General features: G+C 36.7%; 1 pseudogene; it reads left to right on the plus strand.

The window, feature by feature from the left end:
* The window catches only part of LOC141419549 (peptidyl-prolyl cis-trans isomerase FKBP1A pseudogene), a 34,022-nt pseudogene extending 18,900 nt beyond the window's left edge, over positions 1 to 15,122 (plus strand).
* The last annotated feature ends 9,963 nt before the right edge of the window (positions 15,123 to 25,085 follow it).

The following is a 25,085-nucleotide window of genomic DNA, read 5'->3' on the forward strand; positions in this document are numbered from 1 at the left end:
ACTAAAGAACATTTTTGGTAGCCACACATGCTCTGAAATGATTTTTAGTATAAAATTTTAGAATTTAAATCTGAACTGGAAACCATAATGCACTGCAATGGCCATGAGGTTAGAGGAAGCAAAGAGTGTATTTAGAAAATTTAAAAATGTTTCAGTAACTGTACCTCATGGACATGTGGCATGTATATGGTGGGAGCAAGGGAAAGTGAGTGTGTAAGAGCATCTGATTTAGTCAATATGGGTTTCTGACTTTATAGTGACTAGTGTAATTAATGAGAGGAGACATGAAGACTCCCTTGGTATAACATTTGAACAGGAAAAATTTCCTACTCTTCTTGTCTTACTGATTGGGTAGATTTTCCTTTGACCTGGATGCATATAGCTTAATGCTTGTTCACACCCTGGGTTTAATGTTTTAATCTAGTTGTATATTTCTTATAAATATGTATTTAGATAAGCTTAGAATATAAGCTACCAGTGACCAGGCCAAAGCCTGTGTAAATGTTGGTCCAATATCTCTGTGGTAAATTTCTTTACTAAGTGCTTTTTGATGCTATTGATGATGCCAATAGTCATTTATGAAATGACATATTAAGAACGAAAATGGATAAAAATCCTTCAGTGGCATTAAAAAAATCCAAGTCAAAATTTCAAGGTGTGAAAGATGCATCCAAAAATGTTCCCATACTCTTATCTTGAGTATTTCATGTAATAATATGCTATTATTTGCATTTTTATTTTCTCACATAATTCAAGGCTTCTATGATTTTGTTCTGGCTTGGCACACTTTATATATACAAGGAAAGTAAAGTATCTATTACTTTAGACATAGGGATTTTTCAGGAACACTGTGTCTCCCTACCGTAAATATTTTGTCTATTCTTGAGTTAGCTTACCTAATAAAATGAACAGAATATATTAAATCTGGTTGTTTGATAGATTGAATGAATTGATTGATAGAATAAGTGGCTATACTGAATTAATTAGTTGTGAGGCAGAATTGGCCTGTTAGACTGAATTGTCTACTTGACTGATGGAATTAATCGAATTGACTAGCAAAATGTTTCTTAGACCAAAGTGGCCTAATTTTTTTTTTTTACTTTGACTTGAAAAATGGTCTTTTCTGACTAAATCAGCTCTTTCCTTTCTGGAGACAACTAATCTGTTAAATCAAAATGGGTTATTTAATAGCCCCATGTTTACCATAACTAAAGTTAGAATAGAGTTGCAGAATTGAACATTTTTATCTCCTTGGAGTATAGGAGTTTAAATGGAATGACCAAATTGAAAGCCTGAGAAATTTTAGGCTTATAAGATACCCCCTGCCTCCTATTAGTCCTAACAAATCCACCTAGAGAGACCCATTGGTCTGACAAGACTCATGCTACACTTCTAGTTTGGGAGAATGCTGTTTTCCAAAAGCAACATCAGCTCTCTGTTGGGCACTGGCTCATTCCTGGAACCAGATGAAAAAGTTAAAATTAGTTATTGGGAATTGTGTGTGATCTGCAGAAGCAACTGAAATAGCTCATTTCAAAAGTAACATCAGAAATAGATGTGTTGAAGGAGGGTAGAGAAAAACACAAACACTAAAAATATACTTAGAATTCACTGCAAGCATCATAAATTCAACTTTAACTGACTAACTGACTGCTGGAAACCAAAACAATGCTACCCTATCTGCTGGCAGATGAATGACTCTGATGGGAATGAGGGAGGCAGAGTTAGGCCAAGGAAGAGACTATGCATCTTCAGATCAGTATTTGTAGAGGAAGCTATTTGATGTAATTCTTCTCTCCCATTCAAGATCCATTCTTCCAGCATTTAAAATAGGATTCAAATTTCTTTAATCCTTTCTAAATCACTCCTAGTTCCCACCCTACATTCAAATTCCTCTTTTCAAGTTCTGTTTTGTTTTGAGACATGACAAAAAAAAAGTCTCTGGGCATCTGTGCCTTTAAGATCAATAAAGACTGCTGCATATTCAAATGTATAAAATCAAACTCATTTACTTTCTTGCATATAACTCCCCCCACCCCCTTCTTGACTTCCCTGCCCAGAGGTTTTCTACGATAACCTCTGAATGAGATTTAAGAAGATATACTCCTAGCTGAACTGGCTCAAGGAAGCTGAGTTACTCTATTTACAACTCTAAGAGGTGATAAACATAAAAAGTACTAGAAAGTTCTTCAATCTTTTATTCTCCAGAGCTCTTGCTGACTCAAGGAGTCTCTGACAATTGCTTTTCTCATCAGGCAGGAGGGCAGTGGGACCAAGAAGCTCAGTACGAATTTATTGGGAAACAGGTTTTGGGGAACCCCTTATATCACACCTACTTGTGTGGGGGAGAGTTGGCGCTTACATTGGAAATATGTAAACTTGGAACTGTCCCTGGTTATTGGGGCAAATTCACAAAGTTTCCAAATAAATGAAAATGTACTCAGTCTTGAAGACCAGATGGCATACCTTAAGTGTTTGGAATGTTCTCAAGAGTTGGCCATACATACTACATTTTAAAGTCAAGAATAGAATTTAGAGGCAGTTCTATCTCTGAGCATGCTAGGGTTTAGCTCTTAGGAATTGGGCAGCTATCAGATACATATACCTGATGTCTTTACTTGATGGATAACTTGACAGTCACTGCCACAATCAAGTCACAGAGAACTGGAAAAATAGCTGACACTTGTTGAGTGCCCATATTGTGCCGGATAATGTTCTAAACATTTTTTTAAAACAAATTTGCTAATTTAATCTTCAGCATAACCTGAAGTAGTTACAACTATTACCTCCACTTTACAAATGAAGTGATGAAAAAACAGCCCCTGATTACAGGTGGCTGAGCCAAGAATCAAATCCAAGGAATCTGCCTACAGGCTCAGTCACTTCATATAAATTATTATTGTAAGTAACCTTACATTATTTGTTCATTCTAATATTTGTCAGTGCTTATTTATACCCTGCCTTAGTTCAGAAGGAATCGTGTAAGGCATAAAATATAGGCAATATTATTTTTCTTTTAGGAATGAGGAACACATACTGATAACTTCACATAAATAGCAGGGTAGCCAGGACTAGAAGCTGAGTTTACTGACTCATATTAATGTGTATAGAATTATTATTTATTTGACAATTTTATAAGGTTTACAAGGCACATTTAAATGGAAGAGTATTTGAGAATAATTGAATCTGTAGAAGCACCCCAGCGTCACTGGAAGGTACTGGTACGTATTTAGTATGTATTCCGATACATCATTTTCAGCACTGATACCACCTAGATAAATTAGGTGAGATCTTTACCTTCAAGGAACTTACAGTGTAGTTGGAGAGTCAACCACGGTTACAATAGTATGACCCACACTATGATGAGAGATGAGGCAGGCAGAGGGCACATTGTGGATGACCTTGCACACTATGCCTAAAAGGTTCAGGTTTTTATCTCTAAGGCAATGCAAACCCATTTAACTAGGGAAGAAATCTAATTAAATTTGGGGAAAGTTCACTCTGATAAAAGTATAGAGGCTTCTGTCCTTCGCCAGCCCGGAGTCCACTGCTTGTCGCCATGGGAGCACAGGCGGAGACCGCCTCTCCCGAACTGTGGCCAGGCCTGCTTGGTACACTACACAGGGATGCTTGAAGATGGAAAGAAATTTGATTCCTCCCTGGACAAAAGCAAGCCGGCTGGGAAGAAGGGGTGGCCTAGATGACTGTGGGTCAGAGAGCCAAACATCTCCCCAGACTATGCCTGCAGAGCCACCAGGCACCTGGCATCATCCCACCAAATTCCATTCTCCTCTTCCACGTGAAGCTTCTAAAACTGGAATGACAGCAGTGTCCTCTGCCCTTAGCTCCCCATTAGTGAATCTGCCATGGATGAATCTGGTTCCTCCAGACTGTGCACATGAATCCATACTGATGTCCAGCTACAATCTTTGTATAAACACCTACCCAACCTGAATGTGTCTGTCACTTGGTTTTGCTTCTGACACCTCCATTTCCTCTTCTCCTTTCTCCTTGTACTACTTTTATTTTATTTTCATTTGGGAGTGAAGATTCAGTTTCAGTCTTTTAGGTTTAGGTTTTCAATTAAGTATATTGTCAGGTATTAACAGCACAGGTGATGGGTTAATGTTATTTGTTATTTTTTTTACTGAAAATTTTTTATTTGGTGATGGTTACATAAAAAAATTGAAATTCTTGAAAGTGTGAACAGTTTACATAGCATAAGTTTAAATATTAATTTAATCACAGTTCCAGAAGATATATTGAGTATGTTACTAATGTATTATTATAGATTAGGAAGAACAATCAAGCTATAACATGAGTTGCTTTTCAATGTTATTTTATCACTGAAAGAGATAAAAGCAAGTCACTGATATCCAGGTCCCCTTTATATGCACTAATGTAGCTTTCATTCATGGGTTAACTGTAGATTAGGAATTGGTGTTTGGGGTTTGGAGGTTGCAAGAATCTTTATCTTATTTTTTGGATGAAATTTTTATCTATTATCTATTAAAATATTCTTGCTGCTGTGCTGCAAAGCCGTAGAAGACTTGGGACACTATTGAGGGCTGAATTCTTCTCCAATGTGCAAGATGTCTTTTGGTTAAATTAAAATCCCTACCCAAAATTGAAGTGGGGAAGGGGAGAGCCTTTGCCTCCACCAGCTCCTCTCACCTCCCCTGAAACCCTTTGTCTTTTAAAGCAGGTCACTTTTACTGTGATGTTGGACACTACAGGTGTCTGTCCCCAGATCAGAGAGTTCTCTGAAGCCTTCTTGACCTGACTTGATTTTGGGTTTTTTTTTCTTTTTCCTTTTCTCCTTTTATTTTATTGTTTTTACATTTACTTACTTACATGTGTATATATTGTTTGTGCCACCTCTCCTCCACTCCCGTTTTTTTTCATCCTGTGGTTTTCCTAATGAATTTTCAGGACTTTTGTAATTTCTCATAACTACTCAAGCTCCACTTCCTAAATGTTAAGAACTTTAATCAAAAGTTTAAAATGAAGGTGCTGTTTGTAGACTTATCACCCAGTGAAAGGGCAGCCATCATGACAAATCCTTGAGTGTTTTCTAAGAAAACAATGTTGGTCACCACAGCTTTAGCATCTCCTGGGCTTTGATGCTTGCTGCTCTGCTAATAGCAGTCTCCTGGCTTTTCTTCCCTTGGCTCCTTCTCACCCTTTGCTGTCCTGTGTAGTGTTTTGGTGAGAGAAATTGTTGTTTTTTTCCTCCTCCTTCCCTGCGCCACACACGAGTTTCAAGTTTTACTATTGCAATAAAAGTGCTTTATGCTGGCTTTTCTCAAAAAAGGAAGTATAGAGAGTAGATTGAAGAAAAATAAGCTAGATGCTTCCAGCATCTAGCTCATTCTTAATTTTGTTTTTCTAATACATATTTATCTTTTTTATTTGTTAATATATCGATTTATTCAAATATATTTCAGTATGTGTCTACTGTCTTTGCTCCGTGGAATGGATACATAAATGAAAAGAACTACCCTCAAACACTTCAAAATTCACCTTGGGAAACATTCATTACAAACACAGATGGCAATACAATCTCATATTTTTTTTTTTTGGTGGTGGTACTGGAGTTTGAACTCAGAGCCTTGCACTTGCTGGCAGACACTATACCACTTAAGCTATGCTCCCAGCCCTTTTTACTTTAGTTATTTTTTGGATAGGGTCTTGTGTTTTCACCCAGGACCATACTTAGACCATAATCCTCTTACCTATGTCACCCATGTAGCTGGGGCAATAAGCCTATTGAGATGGGATCTTGGTAAGTTTTTGCCTGGACTGGCCTGGAATCTTCCTGATCTTCCTGGATCTTCCTGATTGCCTCCTGAATATCTAAGATTACAGATGTGAACCACCATGCTAGGCCCCTCTCATGTGCTGTAATTGTCCCATAAGCCCAGTGATAGGGAAGCACAAACTGTAATGTCTAGAAAGAGTCTATCTCATTGAACTGTAACATTTCCCTAAGGACACATGGCTGTGTCTTTTGTTTTCCTTTATCTATTGAAAATAGTACAGATACATAGGAAAGGCTATGTAAAAATATTTTGCTGTTGTTATTCAGTGTTTTGTATTTCCACTGACAATGAACCCCATGATGGTAGCTCAGGGATTACATCTGCTCCTGCTTCCTTCTCATGATACATTAACCTTATCCCCCCTTGATAAAGTAAAGTGCGTGAAATCATTGGTAAATACTTTTTATGGCTCGTTCTTCTCTTCCTATCATAATATACATAGTAGTTGGAAACAGTGAGTCAAACATTGGATGAGACCCCATTTCAGATGGCCAAATCTGTGACCTTATTTCTTTTGGTTTTGAAAGCCTTTCTAGATAGGTTTCATGCTACATAAATTTAGAACCTTCAAGATGTTTTTAAAAAGAATGCAAGGGTCATGTTGATCTATTTTCTAATATCAAGATGATATTCAGTAGAGGAATTTCAGCCAGACACAGAAACAACTGAATTCACTGTCTTAGACTTAGTAATAACCCTTTGGGAAGTGTTTGGAGGACTCCTCAAGGAAATCTGCTCAAAATCTGTTCTGGAAGCTTTTCAGTCAGGTTCAGTACTGGAAAAAGACTGTTGGTTATAGACAACTGCTTTCATTTTGCCCTGGTTCAAAGGCGTTCACCACAGGCCTGCAACTTGTGACTCCAGTTTGTCTTTAATTTATGGTCAAATGGTGGTCGTTGACCCCAAGTGTTTTTTCAAACCTTTAGATATAAAGGTTGTGTCATATCCTGGGTTTCCTTACAAGAATATGAAGTTGGTAAAAATGCAGCAGGAGTGAAAATCCAGGGACCAGGTCAAGTTTGCAATTTTCAAAAACTATTATTAATTTAAGGCCCTTTGTTATCTGGGAAGCATCAAGTTGTCAAATTGTAGTTGGTTTTTTCTGAATTAATTTACAGTCTGGTAAGGGAGAAGTAGTTCCCACCTTTCATGCATAATTATAAAAGTAAGTTTAGTTGGCTGACCTAAGCAGTTACTCTCATAATTTTAAGGGGTAGGAGGGAAGGGAAGGGAAGAGGGGAGAGAGAGAAAAAGAGAGAACTCTTTCTACAACTCAATAAAATGTAAAGGAAGTGAAAACAAAAAGAAACCTTGAAGAAAGTCTGAAAGGGATAATGAAATTAGGTTATGCTAAGCAAATAACAAAATCCTGTTGTCATTTCAAAAACCATTCCAAATTCCCCTTGTGCTGTCTGAGCTAAAATTTGCTCCTGATAGTCATCCCAGTTCCAGGTGACTGACCCTAAACCCAGAAGGGTGGGAGGGAAGAGAGATGAAGCAAGATGTTTTTCTTGACAAAAATTCAGGCCTGATTCAAGCTGTCTTCATCTCTGTCTAGCTGTCTAATGTAGAAGATCCATTTTATTAGAATTTATTTGATCATTATAGCTAGGAAATGGCAATATGTCCCAGAGCCAGGATGAGGACTTAAAAGGGAATTCAGAGACTATACCATCAAGGATATTTCCCACAGATGCTTTGATAACCAGAGCACAGTGTTTACCATATGCTGTATTCATTTTTCTTTGACAGTACTCAATGGAAAATACCAATAGCATTAGTATCAAGCATAGACAACGATACTATAAGGTTTTAATGATTTCCCAACTTGTGCGGTGAAATCCTTGACATCTTTGATTTGATTTGAAGCAACAGAGGTCAGCTAAGTACTTTGCCATAAGACTTTGGTCATTGTTTATTATCAACTTAGTAAACATCTTCTAAGGTGGGAGTATGCCCTCACATAACCACGCTTAATCAACTCTGGAGTATGCTAATGTTTTCAAAGCTTAAAAGTCACCAAAGCTTTCCCAATAAAAGCTACACTTAACAGCAGACAGAATATGTCTCTCAGAAGCAGGTTTTTTAAAATTTTTATTCTGCTTCTGCACTTTTGCTCATGCTGTGCCCAAAGTTTGGAATGCCATCCATTCTCTTCTGAATCAATGTAAATCTTATCTATTTTCAGGGCAATATTCAATTTCAGCTTCTATTGTGAAGCCTTTCTTAAGTCATTCCAAATAATGATGCTTTCTCCAAATAGATGAAATTGATCATACACACAATAGCATTCACTCTACTCACTAGGAAAAAAATCCTTTCGAAGAAATTCCCCTACTTGTGGCATACCTACTATGTGTCAAATTCTATGAGGAATTTAAAAATGTGTACAGGGTCTTGGAATATATACATGGACATAGCTAATTATTTGGCTTTGAAATAAAGCTGTAGTAATGGAACAGCATGAATGTTTTAACTGTGGCTTCTACCTGTAGGTAAATGTTGATGGCGAAGCATTGGCAGTTTTGATCTGACACTAGGTGAGGTGTGGAAAGAAGGAGGTTTGAAACCAAGCTGTACAGGTTTGATGATTTCTTAGGACTAAAGATTCCAAGACCAAGCAAAAGAACCCAGAGGTAAAAACAGTTGTAACTGGGAAAAAGCAATCTTATATGTTAAGGCAACAAAGACTTCTGGTGTCTGTTCCAGCATGTAATGAGCTTGAAAGTCATTACTCTTATCCTCATAGCAAAAACAAAGAGGAATAAATGGAAAAATCAACGACTCTTCTTAGATGGACTAGACAATTGAAGTCACATGAAAAACCATGCCTCTTTAATTGGACGCATAGACAGGCAGAGACAGACAGTATCAGCCTCCAGGAGCAGAAGTACATGAATGAAACCACCACTGGAGCCAGTAGTGGGGTAGAAAAACTTGAACTGTAATTGATGAATTGCTGGAGGCTCATAGTGGACAAGCTTGAGAATTAAATATCTCTAAGGAGGCCAATTTTAGAGGATCCTGCACATTTTCATGAGCTTTTTCTCCAGGACACCTGCTGGGTTCTACAGTGAAGATCTGAGAAAAACCCCCTTGTGCTTTCAGTAAGGAGGGCAAAAGTAGTCATTTTGAAATATATCAAGAGAATTCTGCTCTTCTTAATGCCTATTCTCCAGTCAACTATTAGTTGACTGAGATTTTATGAGTGCCTTACTGACCTCAGGGAAGGAAAATACCCAATTACAATCCTCTTTATCCTTCCTATCTCATCAAGGGGAGTAAAACTGAGAAAAAATTGTGAAGGCCATAGTCCAGGGGCACAGCCACACTAAAAGATTGAGGTCTTATTATAGTATTATAGAATGCTTCCTATCACATTAAATTAAAAAAAAAACTTCTGTATAATAACAGAGGAATACAACTAAAAGAACTGTATGCCTCAGATATTATTTGAGTAGTGTCTAGAGAAACCTAAAGACCACAGAGGAGACAAGAACAAGGACACCAAAAAAATCCTAACCTCTGACATCAGTAGTTAATGTAGTCAGAAAGCACAGCCTTACCCCTAGCCAAATAAACATAAAATGAAACTTCAGTTTCTTTTACACAGTACATAATATTTGGTTATGAACAAAATATTACAAGGCATACTGAAAGTCAAAAATTCAGTTTGAAAAATGGAGAAAGCATCAAAACCAGACTCAGATTTAGCAGTGAAATTGGAGTTATCAAATTGGGAATTTAAAATACTAAAATTAATTTACCAAGACATCTGGTAAAATAAGTGGACAACATGTAAGGAACAATAGGTAATATAAACAGATAGATGGAAAAAATTAAAGGGAACTGCTAGGAATCAGACCACTGTTAGAAAAATTAAGAATAACTTTGGTTGGACTCTAAAAAGACTGGACACAACCATAAAAAATAATCAGCAATCCTGACGAAATGCCAATAGAAACTTCTAAAACAAAAATGAAATGAAAATTAAGAATGATAAAGACAAAATTGAATATCTAAGAACTATGGGAAAATGAAAAACTATGTAACATATGTATAATATGAAAACTAGAAGAAGAGAGAAAGGAATGGAAGAAATATTCAAAGTAACAATGAATGAAACATTTCTAAAACTAATGAAAGACACCAAACCACAAATCCAGAAGGTCAGAAAACACTAATCAGGAAAAACTCCAAAAAATCTATTCCTAGTTATATCAGAATCAAACTGCAGAAAATCAAAGACGAAAGAAACATCTTGAAGGAAACCTCTGTCTATAGAAAGCCAAGCATGAGGATTTCATTGGCCTTCTCTTTAATTACTATGGAAACAAGAGAATGGAATGAAATATTTAAAATGTTGGGGGTTGGTGGAATGACTCAAGTGGTAGAGTGACTGCTTAGCAAGGGTGAGACCATGAGTTCAAGCCCCAGTACTGCCCAAAAAAATGTTGAAAGGAAAAGCTCATGAGCCTAGAATTCTAGTGAAATTGTAATTTCAAACTGAAGGAGAAATAAAGACTCTATCAAACAAATAGGTTAATTTGTCAGTAGAACTTCTGCACAAGAAATGTTAAAAAATTCTTCATCAAAAGGTAAATTATTTATATATTATTTATAGATCATGTATTGCATCTATGAAAAAAAGGAAGAACATATTGGAATAAATAAAGATAAAATGAAATCTTTTATATTTTTTATTCATAATTTATCTAATGGCAACATTTTGGTTGGTGATTATCTTATAGAAGTGTGAAATGAATGACAGCAATGTTACAAGGAATGGGCAAAATCACTTGGAAATGCTTTGTTACAAAGTATTTGCACTACTTGTGAAGAAGTATATGTTATTTGAAAATGAATTTGGATTAGTTGTAAATGTGTCTTACAATCTTCAGGGCAACCACTAAAAATACTTTTTAAAAGGGCTGGAGATATGGTTTAGTGGCACTTGCCTAGCATGTATGGGACCTTGGATTCAATCCCCAGGATCACAAAAACAATCAACCAAACAAAAAACAAGTAAAAAAAAAGTATAACTTACATGATAACAAAGGACAGAAAATGGAATCATATAGAATGCTCAGTTAAAACTAGAGAAGGCAGAAATAGAGTAGAAGGAGAAAGAAGAAATAAGGAACAATGGGAACAATTAGAAAAATTAACACATGTGGTAGATATTAATCCAACTATATCAGAGGTCACTTTAAATGTCTATAGTCTAAATAGCCCAATTAAATGACAGAGACTGCCATAGTGGATAAAAAACCCAGGACTTGGTTATATGTTGTTTATAAGAACACATTTTCTTTTCTTTTTTCTTTTTTTATTATATTCATATGTGCATACAAGGTTTGGATCATTTCTCCACACTTCCCCCTGCCACTTCCTTCCTCCCATACTCCCTCCCTTAACCCCCCTTACCCCTCGCTACCAGGCAGAAACTATTTTGCCCTTATCTCTAGTTTTGTTGAAGAGAGAGTATAAGCAATAATAGGAAGGACCAAGGGTTTTTGCTAGTTGAGAGAAGGATAGCTATACAGGGAGTTGACTTGCATTGCTTTCCTGTACATGTGTGTTACCTTCTAAGTTAATTCTTCTCGAACTAACCTTTTCTCTAGTTCCTGGTCCCCTTCTCCTATTGGCCTCAGTTGCTTTAAAGTATCTGCTTTAGTTTCTCTGCATTGAGGGCAACAAATGCTATCTAGTTTTTTAGATGTCTTACCTATCCTCATACCTTCCTTGTGTGTTCTCACTTTATCATGTGATCAAAGTCCAATCCCCTTGTATTTGCCCTTGATCTAATGTCCGCATATGAGGAGAACATATGATTTTTGGTCTTTTGGGCCAGGCTAACCTCACTCAGAATGATGTTCTCCAGTTCCATCCATTTACCTGTGAATGATAACATTTCATTCTTCTTCATGGCTGCATAAAATTCCATTGTGTATAAATACCACATTTTCTTAATCCATTCGTCAGTAGTGGGGCATCTTGGCTGTTTCCATAACTTGGCTATTGTGAATCATGCTGCAATAAACATGGGTGTGCAAATGCCTTTGGAGTAACCTGTGTCACATTCTTTTGGGTATATCCCCAAGAGTGGTATTGCTGGATCATATGGCAGATCAATGTGTAGATTTTTAAAAAGCCTCCAAATTTTTTTCCAGAGTGGTTGTCCTAGTTTACATTCCCACCAGCAGTGTAAGAGGGTTCCTTTTTCCCCACATCTTCGCCAGCACCTGTTGTTAGTGGTGTTGCTAATGATGGCTATTCTAACGGGGGTGAGGTGGAATCTTAGTGTGGTTTTAATTTGCATTTCCTTTATTGCTAGGGATGGTGAGCATTTTTTCATGTGTTTTTTTGCCATTTGAATTTCTTCTTTTGAGAAAGTTCTGTTTAGTTCACTTGCCCATTTCTTTATTGGTTCATTAATTTTGGGAGAATTTAGTTTTTTGAGTTCCCTATATATTCTGGTTATCAGTCCTTTGAAGTATAGTTGGCAAATATTTTCTTCCACTCTGTGGGTGGTCTCTTCAGTTTAGAGACCATTTCTTTTGTTGAGCAGAAGCTTTTTAGTTTTATGAAGCCCCATTTATCTATGCTATCTCTTAGTTGCTGTGTTGCTGGGGTTCCATTGAGAAAGTTCTTGCCTATACTTATTAATTCCAAGGTATTTCCTACTCTTTCTTGTACCAACTTTAAAGTTTGAGGTCTGATATTAAGATCCTTGATCTATTTTGAGTTAATATTGGTATAGAGTGATAAACATGGATCTAGTTTCAATTTTCCCAGCAGTTTTTGTTGAAGAGGCTGTCTTTTCTCCATCGTATATTTTTAGTGCCTTTGTCAAAGATAAGTTGGTTATAGTTGTGTGGCTTCATATCCGGGTCCTCTATTCTGTTCCACTGGTCTTCATGTCTAAAAAACACATTTAAAATATAAATACACAGATTAAAAGTAAATAGAATATAAATAGATATAATAAGGTTACACTAATTAAAAGAAAACTTTAGTAGCTTTATTAATTTCAAATGAGGCAAGGAAAATTATTAGGAATAAAGAGAAGCATTACATATATAATATAACATATAAGAGGTTAATTCTCCAAGAAGACATAAAAATTCTTAAAGTATATATTCATAATAACCAAGTGTCAAAATACATTAGACAAAATTGTATTGCCATACAAGGAGAAATAGTCAAGTCCACTATTACATTTGGAGATTTCTTCCCCAGTCTGTTAGTTCTTGACAGAACCAGCAGGCAGAAAGTCAGGACATAGTTGAACTGAACAGCACCATCAATCAATTGTATCTAGTTGACATCTATAGAATATTTCTTCCAACATTTGCAGAGTATACTTTCTTTTATACTTCACACAGAACACCACCAAAATTGATCAGATTTTAGGACACGAAAGACACCATATCTAATTTAAAAGAATAAAAATCCTACAATGCGTGCTCTCAAACCATAATACAATTAAGCTAGAAATAAAGATCAAAATGATAGCTGGGAAACCTAAAAGTACTTGGGCATTAAAAATACAATTCTAAAAACGTATAGGTCAAAGAAGAGATCTCAAGAGGAGTTAAAATATTTTGCATTAGATGAAAATGGAAACATAACTTATCTAAACTTGCAGGATGCAGCTAATGTAGTACTTACAGGGAAATTTATAGCACTGAATACATAAATTGGAGAATAAAAATTTAAAACCTATAACCTAAGCTTCCACCTTAGGAGACCAAAAAAGAGTAAATTAAAATCCAAAGAAATAAAAAGGAATAATAAAAATTAGAGAAGAAATGAATAAATAAAAACTGGAATCAATAGAGAAAATAAATGACATTGAATGTTTTTTTGAAAAGATTATTACAATTGGTAAGCATCCAACAAGGTTAAAAAATGTGGTATATACACAATGGAATATTATTCAACCACAAAGAAGAACAAAATCATGTAGTTTGCAAAAAAAATGGATGGAACTTGAGATCATCATGTTAAGTGAAATAAGTCAGACTTACATGTAGAATCTAGATTTTGAAAAAGACATGAAAGGGAAGGGAGGATGATTTGGGAAAAGGAAGGGGACCAGTGGGAGGTGGGATAAAAGCCTGAAACAGGGGATGAATATGATTAAAGTATGTTATATACATGTATGAAAATGTTATAATGAAACTTAATATTTTGTGCATTTAGTATATGCTAATAAAAATTAAGACAAAAGAAAAGAAGTCATAAATGACCACCATTCCTGATGTCATGGATATTAAAAGGATAATAAAGAAATATTAGGAATAGCACTATGATCAAAAATCTGATAACCTAGATGAAATGAACAATCTGCCAAAGCTCACACAAGGGGAAACAGATAATCTGAATAGGCCTGCATGTATTAAATAAATTAAATTGATAAATAATTACCTTCCTAAACAAGCAGTATCAGACCAAGAATTCTACCAGAATTCCTTAAAAAGGAACTATCACCATTCTCTACAAGCTCTTTCAGAAAATGGAAGCAGAAGGAATACTTCCTAATTCATTCTATAAGACAATATGAGATAGCAGAAAGAATGCAGAACCAGGGGTTAACAGTATTGAGTTATAGTTTTTTGTTTTGTTTTGTTTGTAGGTGGGGAGACCAGAGTTTGAACTCAGGGTCTTGTATTTGCTAGGCAAGCACTCTACTGCTTGAGCCACAACCCCATCCCTTTTTGCTTTATTTATTTTTTTAATAGGGTCTCATGGGTTTTGCCCAGGCTGACATGACTATGACCCTACTGTTTACACCTCCTCCATACCTGGGGTGACAGTTACGTGCTACCACATCCAGCTTATTGGTTGAGATGAGGTCTTGCTAACTTTTTGCTCAGTTTGGCTTCAACAGTGATCCTCCCAATGCCTACCTCCCAAGTAGCTGAGATAACCAGCATGCGCCATGGCACCTTGCCCCTGAGTTCTAGTCTTGACATCAATTACTTAGCAGTATGTGCAAATCACTCTTTCAGCCTCAGTTTCTTCTTTAGAAAAGTACAGTTAGTTAATAAGATGGTTATGGATTGAATTGTGTTCCCCCAAAATTCATATTTTGATGTCCTAACTCAATCATGACTGTATTTGGAGATAGAGACTTCAGGGAGATAATTATGGTTAAGTGAAGACCTATTGCTGGGACCCTAATCCAATAGAACTGGTATCCCTATAAGAAGAGAAAAAGACAAAAAGACATCAGATTCTCTCTCTCTCTCTCTCTCTCTCTCTCTCTCTCTCTCTCTCTCTCTCTCTCTCTCCCTTTCTCCCTTTCTTCCTCTCTCTCTTTCCCTCCCCTCTTTCTCCGTAAGCATAGAGGAAAAGCCATTGAGGACACAGCAAGAAGGTGGCCATCTACAAACCAGGAAGAGAAACCTTACCAGAAGCCAATCCTGCCACATCGATTTTGGACTTCTAGCCTCTAGAAATGTGAGAAAATAAATGTTTGTTGTTTAAGTGGCCCAGTGTATAGTATTTAGTTATGGCAGATCAAGGAGACTATTACAAACACTTCTTATTGTGAACATTACTGCAAAGCAAATGATCTTTGGAAATGTAAAATGGTCAATCCATATATATATATATATATATATATATATATATATATAATTATGCAATATACCTGTAACTGATTTACTTTTAGCCTTTAGTGTTTGGTTTCCAATACTGTGGTTAATAAATTCTGGCAAGTACTATGTTGATAATATATTGCAGTAGGTCAGGGACATAGGAAAAGACAAGGGAAAGTACTTTATTTCAGTCAAAAGAGCAGATATTCTAAATTTGGGTGGTAACAATGGAGCATACTGATCTGTATTCTTGATTTGAAGGTTTTCTTTGCATGTTGCTCTTTGGATCTCAGATGGGAACAAAATAGACTAGAACATGTCCCCATGTCCTCTCCATTTTGTCTTCCTTTGTTCTTTACTTCTAAAGCATTCAAGCTATGTGCTTTCTGTTTTCTCATTTAGAGGCATAATCCAGGCACCAAAAAACAGAGATGGAAATAGACAGGTTTAATCCAAAGCACCAGTTTCCATTACCTTAAGCTGCCTCAATGATTTTTCTGATGGAGTGAAATTTCTTGCACTTGGTCTCAGGCCCAAGGTATATGCAACACTTCAGTGAAATTGTTTGAGACATGTTGGAGTGAGTGCCTGGGAACTATGAGTTCCTTAAATATTAAGACTGAGTACTTCTTGTATAGGCACTGAACTACAGGGGGGATAGTTTCCAAAGTTTCTACTTGTTATGGAGCTGCACCCCAATGTTGAAAGAGTTCTATTTTTCATAAGACACAAAGATGCACGGTCACATTGTATGTCAAAAAGAACAGATTCTATGAGCTTCATTCACAGCCCTTCCAAATTATGGAACTGACCTCCTTTTCCATTCTGATCTCCTATAGCATTTACTATTTCAGTTGAGTTCCATATATATTTATTTGCAATGTGCTTTCTGACTATTTAATCAACCTTGGGGATACAAAAAAGAATCTGTAGGTCCTTCATTAAGACGCTCACCTCACAAGCTCAGAGACTCAGAGGGAAACTTCTAAATGTCATACATGATGAATGGTATCATAGAAGCTTGTTCCACAAAGAGAAGTCACACTTGATGGATCAGGAGCCACCCTGATCCATACGTGGCCATTGATTTTCTGATTGCCTTGGGAAGCAATAGGCAATACGGAATGGATTTCTGCAATGGGAATTATAAATCCTATGTTCTCGTTCTATTGTATTGACTTTGAGCAAGTCACTTCTTTGTTCATATGCAGATGTAATATGATTTTGCTACTTAACCATAGAGAAGAGTTTAGCAAACTTCAGGGAATGAGATATAACGAAATTTTCTCCTAGCAGTGAATCTTTGCCCCCGAGAAAGAGGTTTACTTCTTCCATAACTTTGGGAGAAGTGTGGAAAGCAGGAAATGTGCTGACATTCTAACGGGACATAAGTTACCAACCTTAAATCACCTGGGAATAGAATTCTTGGAATAATAGTTGTCCAAGTTTCATTTGTGTTTTCCCTTGAAATCCCATTTGACCCTAAGATATTTGATGTAACAGAAATATAGATGTTTTGGTTGAGATAAAGGAAAGGTGTTCAGGTGTGCGTGTGTGTGTTGTGTGTAGGGGCCTGGTGCTACACATCAAAGGAATTTAGACATTGGGATTTAGTTCTTTTGTACTGTGCCCTCTTACTAGTGGACCCCATTCCTCATTCCTCCAAGGATTTCCAATGCAAAGATTGGGGAAAAGATGTGAAGAAGGGGCAGAAAGACTGCTGCCCAAATGGAGGTTTGGTGTTTATAAAAAGGATGTTTGTAAGGTCAAGATACCCAGATTCTAGTCCCAGTTCTGCCATTGACTTTACTGTGTGACATTGAGCAAGTCATTTCTCATTCTGGATCTCAGTTTCTTGATATATTAAAAATTGGTCCTATGAATTCATCTCTCAGGTATCTTCTCACTCTGACCTTCAATACTTTTGGGACCTCGAGTTCTCTGGAGAAGGAGAAGATATCAAGATGGAGATTCCAAAATGGGAGTTAATAGAATATAAAAATAATGAAACAGTTTTAGAACATAAAAGTACAAAGTACTTTCTGTTATTAATATTCTGTGTTTTTCCAGGATAAATAGTCTGTCCTATTGTCCCAAGAAAAAAAATCCAAATGTCCTGGGAATTGCAATGTTTCATCACTTCAATTACATAGAAAAGTTCCTCATTGAATCACAAATGACTTCAGAATAGCAATTTTTTCAAAAGAAACCAATGTCCAATATTTGTTTTAGAAAATGTGGTCACCATAACTCTGTAGCACTCACCTTATCTTCCTTCCTAGGTTTTCTCATGCATAGCACTTTTCATCAGTGTAAATAACTTTCAAAGCAACTGAAACTTTGATTAATGTAATCTTCTTGGGTCACTTATTACTCACAAATGGCATGTGTTTTGAGACTATAAAGAATCATTCTTAAAAGTACATTTACTGTGAATGCTTGCAATAAGCAGAGGCCAGCTAGGTTTCTCTACTGTAAGGTTCAGGAGATAGAGGGCAGAAGAATCTGGGGAGTGGGGAGGTCTAGCAGCATGAGCAGAGATGAAGCAGAATTTTTAAATATCATTTATATGTGGTCTCTGCTTATGGGGATTAGGAAAAGAGGGTTTGGATTTGGGTAAAGGAATACACAAGTGATGCTTGCCTGATTTTTTGTCTCTAGCATAAGCCTCTCTCCTGAGTATCAGTCCAGAATTTTTAAATGCCTGTTCTCTCAGTCTGTCACCCTGAAGTTATTTATCTTCCCACCAAGACTTGTTCTTTTCCTGAATTCACTGTTCCTATTACTGACACCACTTTTTTCATTTTCCCAGTCACTAAACCTAATAAAATTGGCAAAATTTTTATGCTTCCATTGCCCTGGTAAACCTACTCAGTTGCCAAATCATGGTGCTAGTCCTTCACAAACTGTCTCACAGCCTGCAACCCCATTTCATACTTAATTACACCACCTTCATTAGACTTTCATGACTTCACATTTCAGATATCCTAATAACCTCTTACCTGATGCATTCTCTCTAAAGCTTATCAATTTCACTCAATAAAATGCTGTAGTAACCTTTAGCTTAGTTTATTTTCTCATCAGTAGTGTTAAACCAAGTCTCTGGGGTTGGGTAATATTCTCAGTTTTCAATAGCACATGTGTATTTTTCATTGAAGGAAGTGAAGAAGGAATAGCATTGTCAGTCACGAAGCAGAACATCAGCATGTAGGACTTCCTAGAATATTTGGAGACAATTTCAGGAATCCATAGTAGCTTAAAGAAAGATTTACCAATAATTAGATTTGTGCCTAACTTTGAAGCACTTTTGTTATTTTATCTCCCAATGTGGATGTTAAAGCAGATCCGACACCTCTAGTTTTCCCATGACCACAACATACAATTTGGCCTTCTTTGCTTCTTTCCTTTTTATGCTTATATCAGTTGAATGCTTTCTTGTTGCTTTTTATCCTGGAGCCTCTTCTGGTCCATCTCACAGATGTTGGGGATTCAGGGATTCCCCTTAGGTTTGAATGTCTCCTCCCTCATTACTGGCTTTGGCCTCTTCCCACAGTCATGTTTCCATCACTCACATGGACTTGGCCACGTGGCAGCATTGCTGATGGGCTCTGCATCCATCTCCCACAAACCCAGGCCAAGAGGTGACATTCGATCTATCCACAGAGTATACTTCCATCCTGCCAAAGCTGTAAAACTGTCTAGGATTATAGTCCCTTCTAGTTATGTGCACTAGGATGCACTTTCCAAAGACATTAATCAATTCCCTAATTTTATGGCACAGCAGGTAGAGTTCAGGTGGCTTGTAGTAGGAAAATAAGGCCATAGTAACACTAGGGTGGTGGTTTAGGCTTAGAGTTCCTGAAACTCTCAAGTCACAGGGCATGAGAAGTCCATTGGGCGTTTCTGGAACCTATCCCAATGATGAGAAAATATCCAGGCAAAAGAGAAAGGTTAGGAGAATATAATTGTCCTAACTGTCAGGTGAAGGCCGCCCCCTCAATGAGGGTTAGGGTGTGACATATTCAATTAGTGGTCCATCCCAGTAACCCCAGGGCTGCCATCTCCTCAGTGGGCCTGCTTGTCTGGATCAAGGGGCAGCTCTAGTGGGTTTGCCCAGTATCCCAGGCATGTGCAACACTTCCACCTAACTCAAACCACATGCAGAAAGATCATGTCATACTTGGCGCATAACCAATCGAGAAAGGCATCAGAGGGTGTCCAGACCTCAACTTGTTTGAACAAATGTTCAAAAACATTTCTAAGGGGGATATTCCAGAAAAACATATTCACTCAAGGTCTTAAAACAGATGTTCAGTCTCTAGGATTGGGTTGCTTTGCAGCTACTATTATTGAATACTATAAAATGGGACCAAATCACTTCAAGGTTTAACTATGGTGTGTATTTAGCTTTTTCTTGTATCTCGATTGTGGGCCAGGGGAAGGGTGTGTCAGAGAGCAGAGAGACAGCATACTGTGGTGCTTCAGTGCATCCAGGTTAGGCAAGCAAAGGCTTAGGTCCCTGACTAGTTCAGTACTTAACTTCTCATAGCCTCTGTTTCGATATCTGTAAAATGGAGATGGCAACACTGCTTACTTGATAGGTTTGCAAAAAGGGCTAAAAGAGATATTACATGTGAAGAGTTTTCATAGTGTAGGTCATATATTAAACACTCTATAAGTGGTCTATAGTATTGTAATAATAATATTACTAGAAGTACTTTTACACTTGTTACTACTACTGCTTTTATTATACTACTGTGGCTGCTTCGGTTGCTGTTACTATTACTATTACAGACAATAGGAGCTATTCCCAAATTAGATGGGGAATTGAAGAAGGCCTCATGACCATCTTTTCCTAGCCTATGAAGAAGGCTGTAATAATAAGGAAGAAGATTCCAGGGCAACAATTCTAGCCTATAATAGAATGAAAGATCAGTGCAGAGACCTGGTATTTTGGTTTCTTCTTCTCAGACCATAATTCTTCCATTCTTTATTGTTGGCTATGTGACCTAGCTCAAGACACCTTCATTACCCACCCTTGAAAATGAAAGCTAGCTGATCTGTACTAGAGGCCTAATCTGTGAATGGGACATTGTAGGAACAAATTAGTTCACAAAGTGCATGATACTAGCTTCTGAAGACAGTAAGCTAACCAACTCCTAGTCCAGAACATGCTATAGCCACCAGCAGTATCTTTGCTAACCACTGCCAAACAGCAATAACTTGAGCTCATTGTCAGAAGGAAGCATGGCATTACTTTCAATACACCCATCACCTTTGTATTTCACATTTTCCACCTGTATTTATTGATTCATAACAACTATTTTATTTTATTTTGTGCATTGCTGAGGATTGAATACAGGGTCTTACACATGCTAGACAAGTGCTACATCACTGAGCTACATTCCAAGACTGGTTCATAACAAATCTTTAAGAAAGTCCATCTATCCATCCATCCACCCATCCATCCAACAAATAGTTTTTGAGCAACTACAATATGCCAAACATTGTTCTAGGTGCTGGGGATATAGCACTGAACCAGACAAAGTCCCTGCTATCATGAAGCTTACAGTCTAGCTGCCTAGTCTGGCCAAATATTGTGTACCAACAAACTGTGTTGAAAAAAGTTCAGTGTAGCTTTTTGAAATTAATGACGGTCAATTGTTTTCAACTGGACATGTCTTTTTGGAGGGTTGGGTGGAGAGAAGAGATGGTCTTGCATCTAGGTTCGCAGGGTGGTTTGGGACAGGGCTTTAATAACAATGTGTCTGCATTATAATTTCTTAGATCAATCTGGTTTATGTAAATAGTGCAGTCAATATGTTGGACAGATAATGTATATTGTATACATTGCCTTTTGAAATATGATAAGAAAATAATGTGACTTTTTATTGTATGGCTCATACACTGGCTCAGAAGGCAGCTATAAAAGCAGTATTTCAAAAATATTCTAAGCAATGGCAACATCAGAACAAGTATATATCTTCCCAAGGTGACTGCTTCAAAAAGTATAGCATACATCTGGGTGTGCAAGTTCTGGAATGTTTTTAAAATAAATATTAAGTTAGCAGTTAATTTGTTTAAAAACAATGGAAAAAGAAACCTAGAATTTCCTAGATTTTTAAAACCACTTAGATTTTAAAAATATATATGTTTGGACTTACGGTTGTACAACTCAAGTAATTATAAAATTAACTAACTTTAAAAAGCACTGATTGAAATTTTTTCTTTGCACTTAGATTATTTCAGTGAATTGATGCAGTCTTCTGTATGAGTCTTTAAAAGTACAATCTAAGCTGGATACCGGTGGCTCATGTCTGTAATCCTGGCTACTCAGGAGGCAGAGATCAGGAGGATTGTGGTTCAAAGCCAGCCTGGGCAAATAGTGCATGAGACCCTATCTAAAAAAACCCAACACACATACAAAAAGGGCTGGTGGAGTGGCTCAAGGCATAGGCTCTGAGTTCAAACTCCAGTACCGCAAAAAAAAAAATAGTACAGTATAGTTATTTGGTCATTACTTATGTTACATTTTTACATAAAAATTAATCTTCTCGTTGTATGACAGGCCTGCAGAAACACTACCTTCTGATTTGATGCCAGTGTATGATCAAGTTCTTTGCATTTTAACCGGTATTTATGTTACAGGCAGAATGTTAAATCAGGAATTGTAAACAATTCCTAGGCAATGTGTATAATGTTTGTAAGTCATTCCTAGAAATTGTTCACAATGCCTGTAACATATATGCAACTAGCAAGATGCTTGAAATATATAGGAAAACTTCAAGATGCTAACTGGCCATCCCTATGACATCTCTGGATTTCAACAGTTGTTTTTTTTTTTTTCAACAGTTGTTTTAACAATTGTACTTATTTATTTGTTTGTATGTCTAGATATTAATCATAACTATGATAATAGTACTATTTGATTTTCATAGTTCTCAAGGATTTCTGGTTTTTTACCAGTTATTTGGTGATATAGGGCTTTGGGCATGTTCATTTTAAGAGGCACCAGAAATAAAAGAAATAAACAAATAGGAAAGAAGGAAATCTTATTTCTCAGATGTGCTATGACTCCATATAAATTTTCTTATTCCTGCTCATAAGCTTTAGTCAAAGCTTCCTTGCTTTTCTCCCAGTTTACTTGACTCTTTCCAAGCAGTTTTTGATATCCTAACTCTTCCAAGCTTTCCAAGGTCATGCAGAAAAAATTTACCAACCTCATGAAACTTTCTTGTCTTTTTCTGCTTGCTTCCCTGCTAATGGGATTGGGTGTGCACATGGTATGATTATTTAATCTATATATTTGATTTTTCTACACTTAACAATTTTTTTTCTTTACTGTTTTGAAATGCTACACATATTGGATTATGTCAACATTGTCTGTTATGGGTTATAACCATGCCAAACCAATTTGGAGATGAAAAACAAAAGTTGAATTAGTTTGACCTTTGAATGTTAGGATCATATCAAATCACTGATTAGAATTCTTTATCTTTATAGGCTGGAGTATTTGTAGTCCATATAGATAACTAAACTGATTTGGGTAACTTCTGATTGACTAATGGAACTAGACCATTCCAGGGATACCATTAAGGTGAAACCAAGGAATGAGCTGGCAATGTGGGATGTGGGACCAAGAGGGAAACCTCTGAGAGGGTGGAAAGGACCTTCTGACAGCTGATCTCAGAATCCAGTAAGGGACAAAGAGATTGGTTGCTATAGTAAAATGCTACTGAGCAATATTTGACAGTCATACAAATGGGCCCTTTAATCTTCCCAGATGATGACCCTCATCCCTATTTACATCTCCACCATATCCGGGTATGACCCATATCACAGGACCAGCTCAACCCTTTCTCCCTGTAAGGTTCGTCTAGTTGCTTTAAGTCAATTGCTCTATCTTTTCTTTGAATGTCTCCAGTCTTTTAAGTTCATTTTGTCTCTCACACTAAATTGCACTGATTTAATTATGTACTGTATAATTTTTTTCATGGATGGCTTGTATTTATGATGACCATATTTTCCAAACCAAAAATTGGAACACATCATCTGAAAATTGGGGTAAGCTATTTGAAATTAGCAGTGCCCTGGAAAACAGATGCTCATTTCCCTGTGTTAAATACTCACTATCAGCTACTACTGATGATGCAAAGATAAAGAAGGAAAAGGTAAGATCTACTAAGTGTCATGTAAAGGACATTGATAGTATTTGCAGTGTCCTGTACAGAGAGGCCTAAGGCACAATGACAAGCCAGTTGAGCAATTGATCCTGAAAAGGAAAAAAATGTGTGGGAAAGAAAGAAGGACAATAAAATGTACCAGTAGTGAGAGTTATTTTGTAAGGATTGTATCACATAAGACATCATACAGGTCAGGCAAGGTGATTCACACCTGTAATCCTAGTTGCTTGGTTCAAGGCCAGCTTGGGCAAAAAGTTTGAGAGACCCCCATCTCAACCAATAGCTGAGTGTGGTGGTGTGTGCCTGTCCTCCCAGGTACATGGGAAGTGTAAATAGAAGGATCGTGGTCCAGGCTGGCTCAGGCAGCCTAGAAAGCACAAGACCTGAGTTCAATCCCCAGTACCACCAAAAAAAAAAAAAAAAAAAGAAAAAAAAAAGAAAAAAGACATCGTATAATGAAAGTATAAAAAGATAGCATCTTGTTATTCAGAAAGACAGAATAAAAGGGGTTTTTCATCAAAGTTCATAAAGCTATGGCTATATAGACTTAGCTTTGCTTACCATATTGTAGAATCTTTCATTGAACTGCCTATATAACAAAATTTCAAGTACATTTACCAAAATAAAAGGATGATGAGCACAGAGAACTTATTTTGAGAGGGGGCACATGCTGAGAATATACCTTGGAGAAGACTGTAGATTCATTTAAGGTTGGCAGATTCATAAGAATATTAAACTTTATTCATTAGATTTTTATCTGTATTAGTTAGTAAAATAACTAGCTAATCCATTGTAGAAAATGAAGCAACTATTTCATTTAAAGTCTGCCATGCTGATGACAACAACAAGAGGAGAGAGTTTACAGTAAAGACCAGAGAGACTTAAAAAATAGCAATCTAGAATTAGCTTAGTGGTGAACTCTTCTTACACTTCTTAATTATACCCGAGAGTAGCACAATATAGTATAGCAATTCATGTTTAAAATGGTAATGCCAAGTCATTAAGACAAACTTAAATTGTGTTCCATCTACTAAGTTCATGTGTAATTAATGATTCTTAAAAACAGGGTTCAAAAAAAGTCTTTCTAATCAAATTGGAAAGCCTCTACACAACACCTTGGATTTTTCATTCTGAGAAAAGTGGTTATAAAATGCATGATTTCTAAACATACGAAGCAGTTATTTGGAGGGAATGGCAGTCTAAAGGATGAAAGGCAAAACAGGATACTCCTGCTGATAAAGTCTATTGGACTTTGAAAGGCTGCAAACAGAAACCTGGTGATACGGTACTCTTCTGCCCCTTCTGCCAAATCATATGTATGTCATTTTTCAGCAATTCAGGAGAACTGGAGAGCTCTGAAGTCCCAGCAGGGACAGTAATAGTAATGGTTTAACATGTTGTTTAGATTGGATGTCATCAACAAATACTAAAGTCCATCCTTAAGGAAGCATTTCCAAATCTAGTTTCTCTAC

The sequence above is a fragment of the Castor canadensis genome, chromosome X (genome assembly GCF_047511655.1).
Source record: "Castor canadensis chromosome X, mCasCan1.hap1v2, whole genome shotgun sequence".
In the NCBI taxonomy this organism is placed as follows: Eukaryota; Metazoa; Chordata; class Mammalia; order Rodentia; family Castoridae; genus Castor; species Castor canadensis.